This window comes from Periplaneta americana, chromosome 2 (genome assembly GCF_040183065.1).
Source record: "Periplaneta americana isolate PAMFEO1 chromosome 2, P.americana_PAMFEO1_priV1, whole genome shotgun sequence".
NCBI classification, from domain to species: domain Eukaryota; kingdom Metazoa; phylum Arthropoda; class Insecta; order Blattodea; family Blattidae; genus Periplaneta; species Periplaneta americana.
Genome location: NC_091118.1, coordinates 13279749 through 13292101, shown reverse-complemented (window position 1 = coordinate 13292101; position 12353 = coordinate 13279749). Strand labels below are relative to the sequence as shown.

At 30.7% G+C, this 12353-nt stretch overlaps 2 protein-coding genes across 3 annotated transcripts in view; one reads left to right on the top strand and one right to left on the bottom strand.

The window, feature by feature from the left end:
• Window positions 1–12353, top strand: part of LOC138713499 (golgin subfamily A member 6-like protein 24) — a 588053-nt gene that overhangs the window by 92704 nt on the left and 482996 nt on the right. The window lies entirely within an intron of this gene.
• Window positions 1–12353, bottom strand: part of LOC138713674 (26S proteasome non-ATPase regulatory subunit 10-like) — a 340028-nt gene that overhangs the window by 259263 nt on the left and 68412 nt on the right. The window lies entirely within an intron of this gene.

Genomic DNA, 12353 nt, shown 5'->3' with positions numbered 1-12353 from the left:
ACATAAACCTTCCATTTATAGCGAATAATGAAAACCAAATATGAAATTTAAATATTAATTTTTAATTATTCGTATTTTAATTTCATTTATTATTTAAATATACAGGATACAGAATATGATTACAAGAGTAGAAATAGAAATAAAATATTACAATCAATATAAAAACAGGATTCAATACTATTAACAAAATTTGAGGACCGAATGAGCAGCGCTCGTGTTCGGTTTCAGTTCATATATATTATGAATATAATAGGAGTACAGAAAATAAAATAAGAACTAAAACTAAATTATAGCTACACTGAAATTACATAATATATTTTATTAATATAACAGAAATACAGAAAATAAAATAAAATAGAAACTAAATTAAAATTATAGCTACATTGAAATTACATAATATAATGTTAACTTAGACAAGAATAATATCGTACATGAATAAGTTAGGACAATTTATGAAAAATATATATTCCAAAATTGTAGAATATAAATATAATATTGGCTGATTAATTCATGCACATAGGCTAGAAATTTATTTGATGAAATTGAAAACATTAACACTTTTCTAATTTTCTTGTTACATATTAGAAGCTCTGGGTGTAATTTAGCTGAAGAATTACAGAAGAATTTAAATAAACTTTTGAAAATCAATTGGCCACGTTTCTTTGTCAGTATGACTCAAGGAAAATGCAGAAGAGGTTTATTATTTTATTGTGGGTATAGAGGGAACTTGACGACAAATTTATAGTTCCGTTAATTTTTTAGGCAACTACAAAAAATAAATTGGTCAACACTTCACATTTATCAATGGTAAAAGTGCAGTAGATTAGTCTGTGCATGACAAAGCTTTTCTGGCCAATTAGTGAACAGTGTCTTAATGTTAGTCCATGACTGTGCGGTGTGTCAGTGTTGTAGTTATGGTTGAGCAGTGTTGTTAAAATATTGGTGGTGGAAGTTATTCTAGAAATAGATTTTGAAAATCAGCTGAGTTGTAAATGTGATCCATATTCATGGTCAGGGAAAGGATTTATATGTAAATACATATTTACTTATAAAGCTAATATAATTTATATTTTGCATTATCTTTATGTTTCACAATGTGTAGGGTTGAAAAATCCTACTTTTATTTTCCATATTTTTCCATATTTTAGAGTTTAGTACATATTTTCGTTAATTTCCATATATTTTCCATATTTCATATAAAACAGTCCATATTATATTAGGTTTAACAATAAAACAAAACAAAATTCCATTAACTTTTAAAAATACATTTCAACAATAGAGATTTAAACACATGTTCAGTAATCCCTTTAACATCAGAGTTATTTGAAAATTAGCAGTCCTATCAACAATGGGAAAGTAAGTTACAAAACTGTATTAATTTAATTTAAAATTTTTAACAGACTTCAGTTGTGCAGCTCAACAGTTAAATGCCAGTCAGAGTACACATAGGTTCAGTTTTGTAAATCATACTATAAAGACGGTAAATATGCCAAAAGTACGTCATTCAGTCAATTTAAAATCAAAACTAACAAGTTACATTTCAGAATTTAAAGAAGATGGTTTATCAACTGACAATAAAATATTATTTTGTAATTTGTGTCAGTGTGCAGTATCATCTACACAAAAGTTCCTGGTGCAACAACACATTACAACTAGTAAACATCAGGCCAACAAACAACTAAATTCCAAGCAGAGACAATTGTTTTTAACACAACCAACAACATCGAATGTAAGATCTGAGTTTAACATCGACCTGTGCCGTTCTCTCATCTCTGCTGATATTCCTCTCTACAAACTAAAGAATAAGGTCTTCAGGGAATTCCTTGAAAAATATACTCAACATACAATCCCGGATGAGTCAACACTTAGGAAGACGTATGCTCCATCCATCTACGATGAGACAATACAGAAGATAAGAGATGAAATTAAAGATAGTTCAATTTGGGTTTCCATTGATGAGACTCCCGACAAAGAAGGTAGACTTGTTGGTAATGTAGTTATCGGTTTGTTAAGTGAACAATATTCTGAACGAATTCTTTTACATTGTGATGTTCTAGAAAAGTGCAATAACAAAACTATAGTTAAACTGTTCAACGAAGCTATGGGTATCCTGTGGCCAAAGGGTATTATGTACGATAATGTGTTATTCTTTATTAGCGATGCTGCCCCTTATATGGTCAAAGCTGGACAAGCATTATCTGTTGTATATCCTAAATTGACTCATTTTACTTGTGTGGCGCATGCATTTCATCGTGTGGCAGAAGTGGTCAGAGACAATTTCCCTAAAGTAGATTTGTTGATTTCATCAGTGAAAAAAGTATTTCTCAAAGCTCCCAGTAGAGTTAACGTGTTGAAAGAAATGTACCCTGAAATTCCATTGCCACCAAAGCCAATTTTAACTAGATGGGGTACATGGCTAGAAGCAGTTGAATATTATGCCGAACATATAGACTCTATTAACAATGTTCTCCTTGCATTGGACTCTGAAGATGCAGTCTCAATTGATACTGCGAAAACAGTTACCTGTGACATAAGTGTGAAGAATGACTTAGCTCACATTCAGCATACATTTTCATGCATCATAAAAACGCTCAAAAGTCTCCAAAATAGGCACCTTTCACTATCTGAAAGTTTTGAAATTATAAATAGTACTGTGGAACAACTGAATCGTGGTAGAGGTAAAGTTGCAGATGCAGTAAGAGCTAAGGTGGACACTGTACTTTCAAAAAACCCTGGATATGAAGAACTACAAAAGGTTGTTGCTGTGATGAGTGGTGAATCAACAGTGAAGATTAACTTGGACTTATCCCCAGCAGACATTGTGAAATTGAATTATGTACCAGTTACTTCTTGTGACGTCGAACGCTCTTTTAGTCAGTATAAATCTATCCTCAGAGACAATAGAAGAAGATTCACTTTTCAGCACTTGAAAGAAATGTTTGTAACCTATTGTTATGGTAACAGACAATAAAAATTGTGTTTTGTTGAAACTACATTGGAAGATAAGGTACGTCCATTATATTTTTTGTTTAGTTTGATTAAAATGTACCAATATTTAACGTACATAGTCATTTTTTTATAATTTTAAGTCCATATTTAATTCCATATTTTGGTAAAAATCCATATTTAATTCCATATTTTGGTAAAAATAACTACATATATATTTACATATTTCATATATTTTTAGTCCATATAAATCCGTTCCCTGTTCATGGTAATTAAATGTTTGGTGGTGGTGGTGGAGGAGGGGGAGTAAAATACTTACCATATTGCACTTTTAATATTATGAAATGTGACTTTTAAGTTTTATAGTCCACGTATATGCGACTGTTAAATTTTTTGTTTACGAAAACTTGAGTTTACACTTAATTTTTGCTGGAATGTATTATGCATTTATTCTCACTGCAAATTTGTAAATACCCGGTAGCAGTGGTAACTAATTACATCAATAATGACAATTAATAATAAACACAATTAATACAAAATATAATTAATAACAATTAATACTAATAATAATAATAATAATAACAATAATAATGAGCATCCTAAATTAAATGAAGCACGATCACTTAAAATAACATTTAAAGTAAATGTAATTTGTCTCAACCCTAAGTTCGAATTAAAATCCACGAGTATGATATGTTCATACCTGCACAAGTACCTTTCAGCACTACACTCATTTCGCTGTCATCTCACTCACTGGACTGGAACTACGACAAATTTCACTGCTACTACCCTGATTTCACTAACTTCAAAAAAATTTCTCTGTTCAAATACTTCACACTGCCACTATGAACTATAAAATTCCCTGACACAACACACTTCTTCACTGATATAACACTTCAAATAACAAATCATCAATTACACCCTTTAAGTAGTGTGTATAATATACTACCGTCTATTAGCAAAGTCCATAAGCTTATTTGAAATACACTTTTGGTTATAGTAAAGCCTTTAGTAAGTCTGCAGGTAAAGCATTCCAGTCCCTGATAGTACGATTGAGAAAAGAAAACTTTCCAGTGTCCGTCCTCTGTCTTCTTTCCCTCAATTTGTATGAGTGGTCAGAAATAAACAAAATGTGATTCAAATTATATTCTAAAATAATACATATTATGTAATAAAAATGAATCTTAAATTGAAATTCAAGATTACCGCTAATCAGACGGGAGCTTCCCATTAGAGAACACATTAATGGAAAATGTACAAATTTGGTTTGTGGTCGAGATGGATGACAAGTTTTAATTTCAAAATTTTACATGTTTGGGTAACTTGTACAAATTTGCTGGTCTACATGTTAATTGTCAGGTGTTACTGCTCTTCATTGGTGGTGATACTGCTAGGTACTGTTCCAAAGATTAGACGTGAAGGAAGTTTCGTTTTATATAGTAAAGTAATGAATTTGATATAAAAAAGGAAGTTTTAATTTGGATCTACATATACTTACCTCACAAAGGAGATCATTTTCAGCTCTGTGCTAAGCTGTCACTAAATTTCTCCAAACCTAATAATTTGTTCCGGAAATATTATTTTGACAGCAATACTGTGGAAGGTAACACAAATAATATCCATTGTAATTTGAAGGATTAGTGAAAATAAAACTTACGAGGGTTATTTTTGTGTATTTATATGTATAATAAATAGTTTTAATTAAATCTAGATATGTTTCTGGCATGAATTGTGACAAATTTCTTAATTTTTTTTTTGCCGATGATTGTTGCCGAGAGATTTTTGCAACTGGAAGAAGAGAATCAGCGCCATGGACCAGATTGCGGCGAACATCATTCTTCATCTCGTAGTGGCAATCGGTGAGTTCAGTTAATAGGTCGTATAATTTCTTAAATCGATTATCATCCTTTTGTAAGAAAGAAAACTATTTAAATGTAAAAATTTTAAACTTTGAAGAAAGAATGGTATAATTTAGGTGTTAACATAAATTTGATCTTTATCGTGACAAACTATAACAATTATACTATCAAATAAAACAACGCAAATTTATGAACGTGTGACAGGTCTACTTGTTTTACGAGATTGCCTTGTATCTATTCTGTAGTTAACAATTTATTGCAGGAGAGAATGAGATGAACCCGATTCAGGTTTCAAACTGTTATACAGAAACTGTTAATATTGGTAATCTTAGCTGATGTGCATTTAACCAAAATTATTCTTGTAGAGATATCGAAGTTCAAATTTCTAGCGCTGCTCTGAATTCATAAAATTAGAATTGAGACAAATTACACAAATATAAATAGATTAACAGAAAGCAATAGTTTTCTTATACTCTAAAAACATAGAAGCATGGTCCCCTTCAGATTTGGGATATAAATTTAGAAAACATTTCAAAATATAAAATAAACCTACTTTATTTATGCTAAAAAGAACTCTGTGTGTATCGTGTGGAAATTTCACTTCTTTGAAGAAAGGTCTTGCATTTATATTAACTTAAGTTCTAAGTCAGTACTACAATTACGAAACTTTTAATATATAACTGCCATTTAAATGTTTCAAGACGTGTCATAAAAAGGAATAGTCTGCAGCTTGAAATTCCTCAACTGAACTGTTGAATTTCAGTTACCAAAAGAATTCAAATAATTTTTATAGAAATTATTTATTCTTATATTAGCTTCAGATATTAAAGCATTGTTAATGTGACCACTTGATGTTCGAATTGCATTTGGAAATTCACGAGTCTGAAATCAGCAGTGGACGTAGGTCAGCGAATTTACCACAGACACAGCTAGTTTCCTATTCAATGGTTATCCATATACTTGCCAAACTTTTAACTTGAATTCAAATAATAGTATTCATTCTTTTGTAGCTATTTAAAATATTTTGCATAGAAGATGCACAACATTATACCAATGTACACAAACGTCAGTTGTTAAAAGAGTTCATATTTCCAATTTATTGTAATATTATAGACTTAAATATAATTATTCTGAATGTTTTTTCTTTATTTAATAGCATAATTACATCACTTCCCTTGACAGGAAATTACATTACGTATCATAAAACTAGTTTGGTACCAATCTTTCTTAAAAGAATTGTCAGATTCATATATACTGTAGGTAATAATAATAATAATAATAATAATAATAATAATAATAATAATAATAATAATAATAATAATAATAATAATAATAATAAATGTAAATATAACAAAAAACTTTTCCCTCCAAAAGAAAATCAGCTCACAACTTCATACTTGATTCATACAGGCTGGATGGAAACTTCTGCACCAAAATGAAACTGATAATAGGTCATGAGGAAAGATTTCAAAAATGTAAATAAGGTTTTTCTCTAACATTCACAGTTTTAGAGGAAATCGTAATGTTTCTATGAAGCATTTGACAACATCACGGCTACTGCAATAACTCTAAGCAAGTGCGACCTCCACTCCTTACCTTCCCCTCCCCCTCTGCTGTACTCAGTCGGTGACATATGATGTGCGCTGCGTTGCAAGATTTATTTCAACGATTTTAACTATTCAGTTTAAATTCACGGCTAAACAGTTTGATTTGAGAAAAAAAAGTTTCAAGACATTAATTGTTCAGATTATTTTCACCTATCTGCTTGTACAGCAATCAGCCGTTTCTCTCGGGCCATTACCGCAATAGAGCGCTGCAAACATTGGGCGAAGACTATTTTTTTTCCTGTTTAACGGTGCTTCATCGAAGGGAAAGGGTAATAAAAGATTTATTATATTTAACATGTAGAATCACCTCATTAATTTTTGGTGCAGTGTTTACCATACACCCTGTATATAACTAAAATCAACTGAATTTCAGGTGTAAGTAGTATTCCTGAAACCTACAGATCTAAGTATTGGCAGGGGAAATCACATAATAAATTGGCACTGGCGCATAATGTGTATTCTAGCGGCAGTTGAGTTATAAAATTAAATAACACGAAAAAGATAAGTGGAGAAAAATAAAATCGAACAATTGCTAAATTTTAAATGACTTAGAATACATTGAACATAACTTACAGTATAATAATATAATACAGCCCACAAATGTTTTAATTAGAATGCGTACAGCGTAAATAGCCACAAAATGCAGGTGTGTGAGTTTTCGAGGCAATATAAAGGTCGCGCTGGCGCAATACATTCGTTCACTCTTAATGCATAATTCTGAAATACTTTTATTCTCACTATAACACTTAAGAATCAGGTCGCTACTGTGAACATAAATATTCAACATTTTGACGTTCGTTCAGGTAACTGAGAATGAATTTCATTAGAAATAAGAAACTTACAATGAAATACGTAATAGCACAAAAATGTGGGTGTTCTGCAGATATCTTGTTTTAATTTTGCAATGACATTGTCTCAAACTGTTGTTTCACTCTTTATATTGTGTTCATGTACAGAATTAAAAAATATTCTCCTTGTTACCTCAAATCTAGGCGCCGTGCATGACAGAGCAGAGAAGGTAATCCCTTAACAAGAGGATCTTCAGGAAGATATCTGGAGCCTCATCGAAACGAAGTTAAGTATCAGATAAGAGATTTTATACTTTTCATTGTGGTTGTGTAGACGAATTTTCAGTTGTCATCAGAATTGACATACAATATATTGAAAGTTTCGGACCAGAGAATACCTTTATCAGATTCGTATTGCAAAAGAAATGGTCTCCATTTTGGTTCTGTCCGATATATCAGGCTAGCCGAAACAATTGGATCAAATAGAACAGGTAACTCTTCAGACCTTGGGAGAGACGAACCTGATCCCGGAAAGAGTTGAGCGTAGGATGTTATAAGTATAGCGAAAATTCTTTGAGAGAACTAGATGAATTTTTAGACTATAATAATTATAAAAATTGTGAACGAAATTATCTACCAGGTTCCTGAGTAGTTCAAATATTTTTTAAGAAGTCGAACAATTGGCAGCTTTGATTGTGTAGTTCAGTCTACATAAATAAGAGACTTCATGAATACAATAAGACAGTAAAACATGACTTCCTAAGATAATTCTAGTCAGGCAAAAGTGTTTTGAAATAACGTATACTTTAAATTATTTTATATTTGAAAACAACTTTTTTCAGTTCATCCTAATTTTTTTAATTTACAACAATGGTAACATTTGCATGTGTTAGAAAGAGATAATTCGTAATACTTTTTATTTAGCTAGGCTTCATTTATTTCTGTGTTTTCTCATATTCTTAAGTTAATTCTAAAATTAATGAGTTTGTATATTATTATGTGACGTGAATTTGATTAATTTTCTCCGAATTTCGATACAAAAATAATAATTTATTCCATATGTATTAGAGTAAGAATTTATTCTACATATGTGTGATGTGTGTTATTTAATTAAGTTCTAGTTTTATGTAGTAGTATTATTCATAATTTGATCTTACTGATAACTGAATTAAATCTCACTGTTTGTGTTTTAATATGATAGTTATTTTTAATTATTTGAAATTTTCAGTTTTTAATCGCGGAAAATAAGTTCATAGTAAATCACTGTTTATTATGTTAACGTGAAAATATCATTCCTATATTCTGAAATACATGGTCTATAATTGAATTTTTAGATTCTTTTGACAGTTGAATTCTACTTTTTCTCTTTCAGTTTCTGGGGTACAACCTTGTCTTCATATTTATGTACTGCATTAACTGTGAATTGTTATAATATATTAAATTTAATATAATATAGTATATTATACTTTCTTCTTCTGAATCCAAGTAGCAAATATATATTCATCTTTCCCTTTTGCCTTACCGCGTTGGGTCTGCCTCCATCCATCTTTTCCTTGCCATCATCTCAATATTATCCATATAATCGTCCTTGGTCTTCCCTTTCCTCTTCACCCTTCCTCATTGCCTCCATTACTTTGGTTTTCGCCTCCTCCCATTCGCACCATGTGTCCATACCACTTTAGTTGTTTTCTTCTTAAAGAAAATATAGTTTAATATAATAACCTGAAAGTGATCGTTATGATTTTAAATTGATTACACTGAAATATAGTTCAAATGTTTGTATGGTATTGTGAGAAAAAATATCATAATTTGTGACTTGTAAGCACATTACTTTAAGATTTTCATAATTCTCTATAGAATTTCAATTTTTTAATGTTTTAATTTGCAGGGCTCTGGAGAGATGTTTATAAACAGAACAAATCACCTCATATAATCAATACTTTTTTCCAGCTGGCCCACATGAATAATTATTAAAACAAATTTTATTTGAGTGTTGCATGCTTCTGTTAGTCTTCATTAAGTAGTGGGAACATAAATCTCAAGTTCACGGAAAAATAGAAAATGTTTACATACTTTCAGTACACAAATATTGCCGTAATGCAAATAATATTTAGCCTTCGACTAAATTGTGACACAGATCTTAGAAACGTCATGTACCTTACGTATTGACAACTTTTCTCTTAGGAAATACATTCAAATTCTCTCTGTGAATTATTAATATTCGGATAAATGTGTATTGTCATCTTAAATTCGTTTGAAATCTTTTAGAAAAGGAAAAAAATGTAATTCATGCAACTCAAAAACTGCTGAATTAAAATTTTCATTCGAAAGTTATTCACATGTAAAAATTTTATACGTTATGATATATTATTTAGGACGCTCGTGCCAAAGATAGTATCTAAATTTTGATTGTGATTTCCCAAGAATTGATCGATGTCAATCTTGATATTAAAGATAATGTTACGTTATCTATTTCTCTCTTCTGTGAAACTTGTACCCTTCTTAAAAAATCGTAGGAATGCGAAGTGTGTAGTGAAGTGAAACAGTGAATAGGGTGTGATGCGAAATGGGGGAAGTGAAATAGTGAATAAAAGGCGAAAAGAAATGAAGTGAAGAATGAAGAAACTGAAGAAAGAATTGAGAAAACTGAAGAAAAATTGAGAAAACTGAAGACACAATTGAGAAAATTGACGAAAGAATTGAGAAAACTGAAGAATAGTCGATGAAACAGAAGATATGGAAGAAACTAACCGTAAAGCAAGGATATAAAATCTAAGAAGATGGAAAAAAATAAAATGCAATTAACAAAGCAGCGTAATCTTAAGTGCGAAGAGGGGTACAAAGTTTCTTTTTAAACAGCTAATCGCGGAAATTTGTGGACAGTTCCCTGGGAAGTCACATTCACAATGTGGAACTGAACTAAGTTCCAAAGTTCTTTTGTATGTATTTAACTCGTAGTTTCTTTGCCGGAACATAGGTACCCCTAGCGGAGGTTTCAGTTCCTCCAAGATCGAAGTTCCTTTACACAAACAAAATTCCATTTCCAATCGTGGAGGATATTGATGAAAAATTCAGTTTTTTTTTTTTTTTCATAAAAACCTAATTTAAATGCTGGAACTCACTGATGTTTGAAAACTTATCGGAAAAGATATAGTTTCGCAGAAAGTACTGAGAATCATGTTCCCAATTAAAATACTAAAATTTAACAAATGCTTTGATTTAGAATTACTGTCGAATATTTAAGATACAATTGTCCTTTTCTTACATTTTTAGTATTAAGTTAGATTGGTATTAATCTACAGAATGCAATTCTTAATATTTCCTAAAGGTTTCTTTCTGTAATTTTTATATTGTCTGTATATTTTTGGCTTTATTTAATTGTATTTTTGTGTGTTGATATTAAATTATTAACATTACGGTATATAATTTTATTTATGTAAATGTTATTAATTTGCTTTAATATTAGATCACTCTTAATGTCTGAATTATTTTTTCTTATATTAGTTTTAATGTATAATTATCTCATTACGTAATTGTTTTCAGGATGGAGTACGAGTTAATATCAAGCTATTCCTAACAAAAATTTCTTATTTTATCTTAAAATGTTATTAGTTGACGAATGTTGAAGTTTTTTCACTGAAATGCCACGTTCATTTCTACCTCAACATTTTGTATTATATAAATATGTTCCTAGAAATCTTGCAAATATTAAATCTTAATTTGTATTTACTATTAGCATAACTGTTACTAGGCAACCTAGCCCGTTCACTTCCTCAATCTGAAATCTACGTACGTTTTTTATTATATTTTGTATGCACTTGTTTCAAAGTGATAAATTAAACATTCATAGCACTTCCATAATTATATTCCTGTAGAGGAAATTTTTTTCGTTACTAAACGGATCGCAGTTATGTTTGATTTCTGTAAGTGACTGTCCTCATAGATTTAACAGAACTGAACTCCTGGCCTTTTCTCTGATTCATAATTTAATTTGTGTTGCAGATTCTTCGGCTCGTGATGGAAGCAGTAGGATGCAAATGGTTGTGAATCTCTCATCGCTTCTGCGTAAAGATTAAAACGAAAAAGTAAATCCATAGAACATGAAATGAATGTATGTAGACAGTTTTAAAATATATAACTGTGAATATAGTGGTCAAGACTGTGTTCATTTTTCTCACTAGTTTATATTCCTTTCACCTGAAGTCACATGAGAATCCTATATCTGCCTGAGAATACAGTGTGAGAACTTGGAAAAATCGTGATACGATGTAAGCAGAAATAATGGTACAATAAAGAAAGCGTGGTCTGGAACTTCATCTTTATTCACCACAAATTCCTCTTACACTCTATTGATCTTAAACCTGGTTTGCCTGAAGATACAACACAACTGTTATAACACAGTATTAATCAAAGATTATGAAAAACTTGTCCCTATTATAAAAAAAAATTTAAATATTTCAAATAGGCCTACATCGGACATGATATAGCTACAAAAATTGTAAAATATATCAAGTTTACAAATTCGTAGTATATTATAAAATGTACAAAAGGACATTAGGAGTTTAAATATTATAAATTAGTATATTAAAGGAATAATTATTTTATTTTACCTTCGTGTTAAACGTCAATTTACGTACGAAGTAAATAAATATAAACCACAATAAATACTGTATGTACTTGACGAGAAATTGCTTTCAGAGTGGCGAGGAATACTTCTCGCATTTTTGTACATTTCAGTAGGATTTACTCGATTTGAAATGCATATCTTGCTTAGGAATATCGTTTATACAGGGTGTCTCTAACCTTTAGGGTCAAAATTATGCAGATGATAGAAGACTCAAAACTGAGCATTTTGACATCAGGAACCAGTGGTCGGAAATGGATATTTCGGAGCCACGAGATCTTGAAAGTGTATGTGAGGGACGTTTCTGTAAGCTGCATTAATCTTCATAACAAACAACTGCCTGACGCTTCCATGGTGATATTTGTTACTGCTTACCAAATTTCATGCGTCGTTGTAATGCATGTATTGAAACGGGTGGTCGCCACTTTCAACAACTGCTCCAAACTCTAAGTTGTTGCTGTGAAGTGTATGTTGTTTTGGAAATAAAACATTAAATATCTTGTGGTTTGCAAGAGCATGTTGTAACACT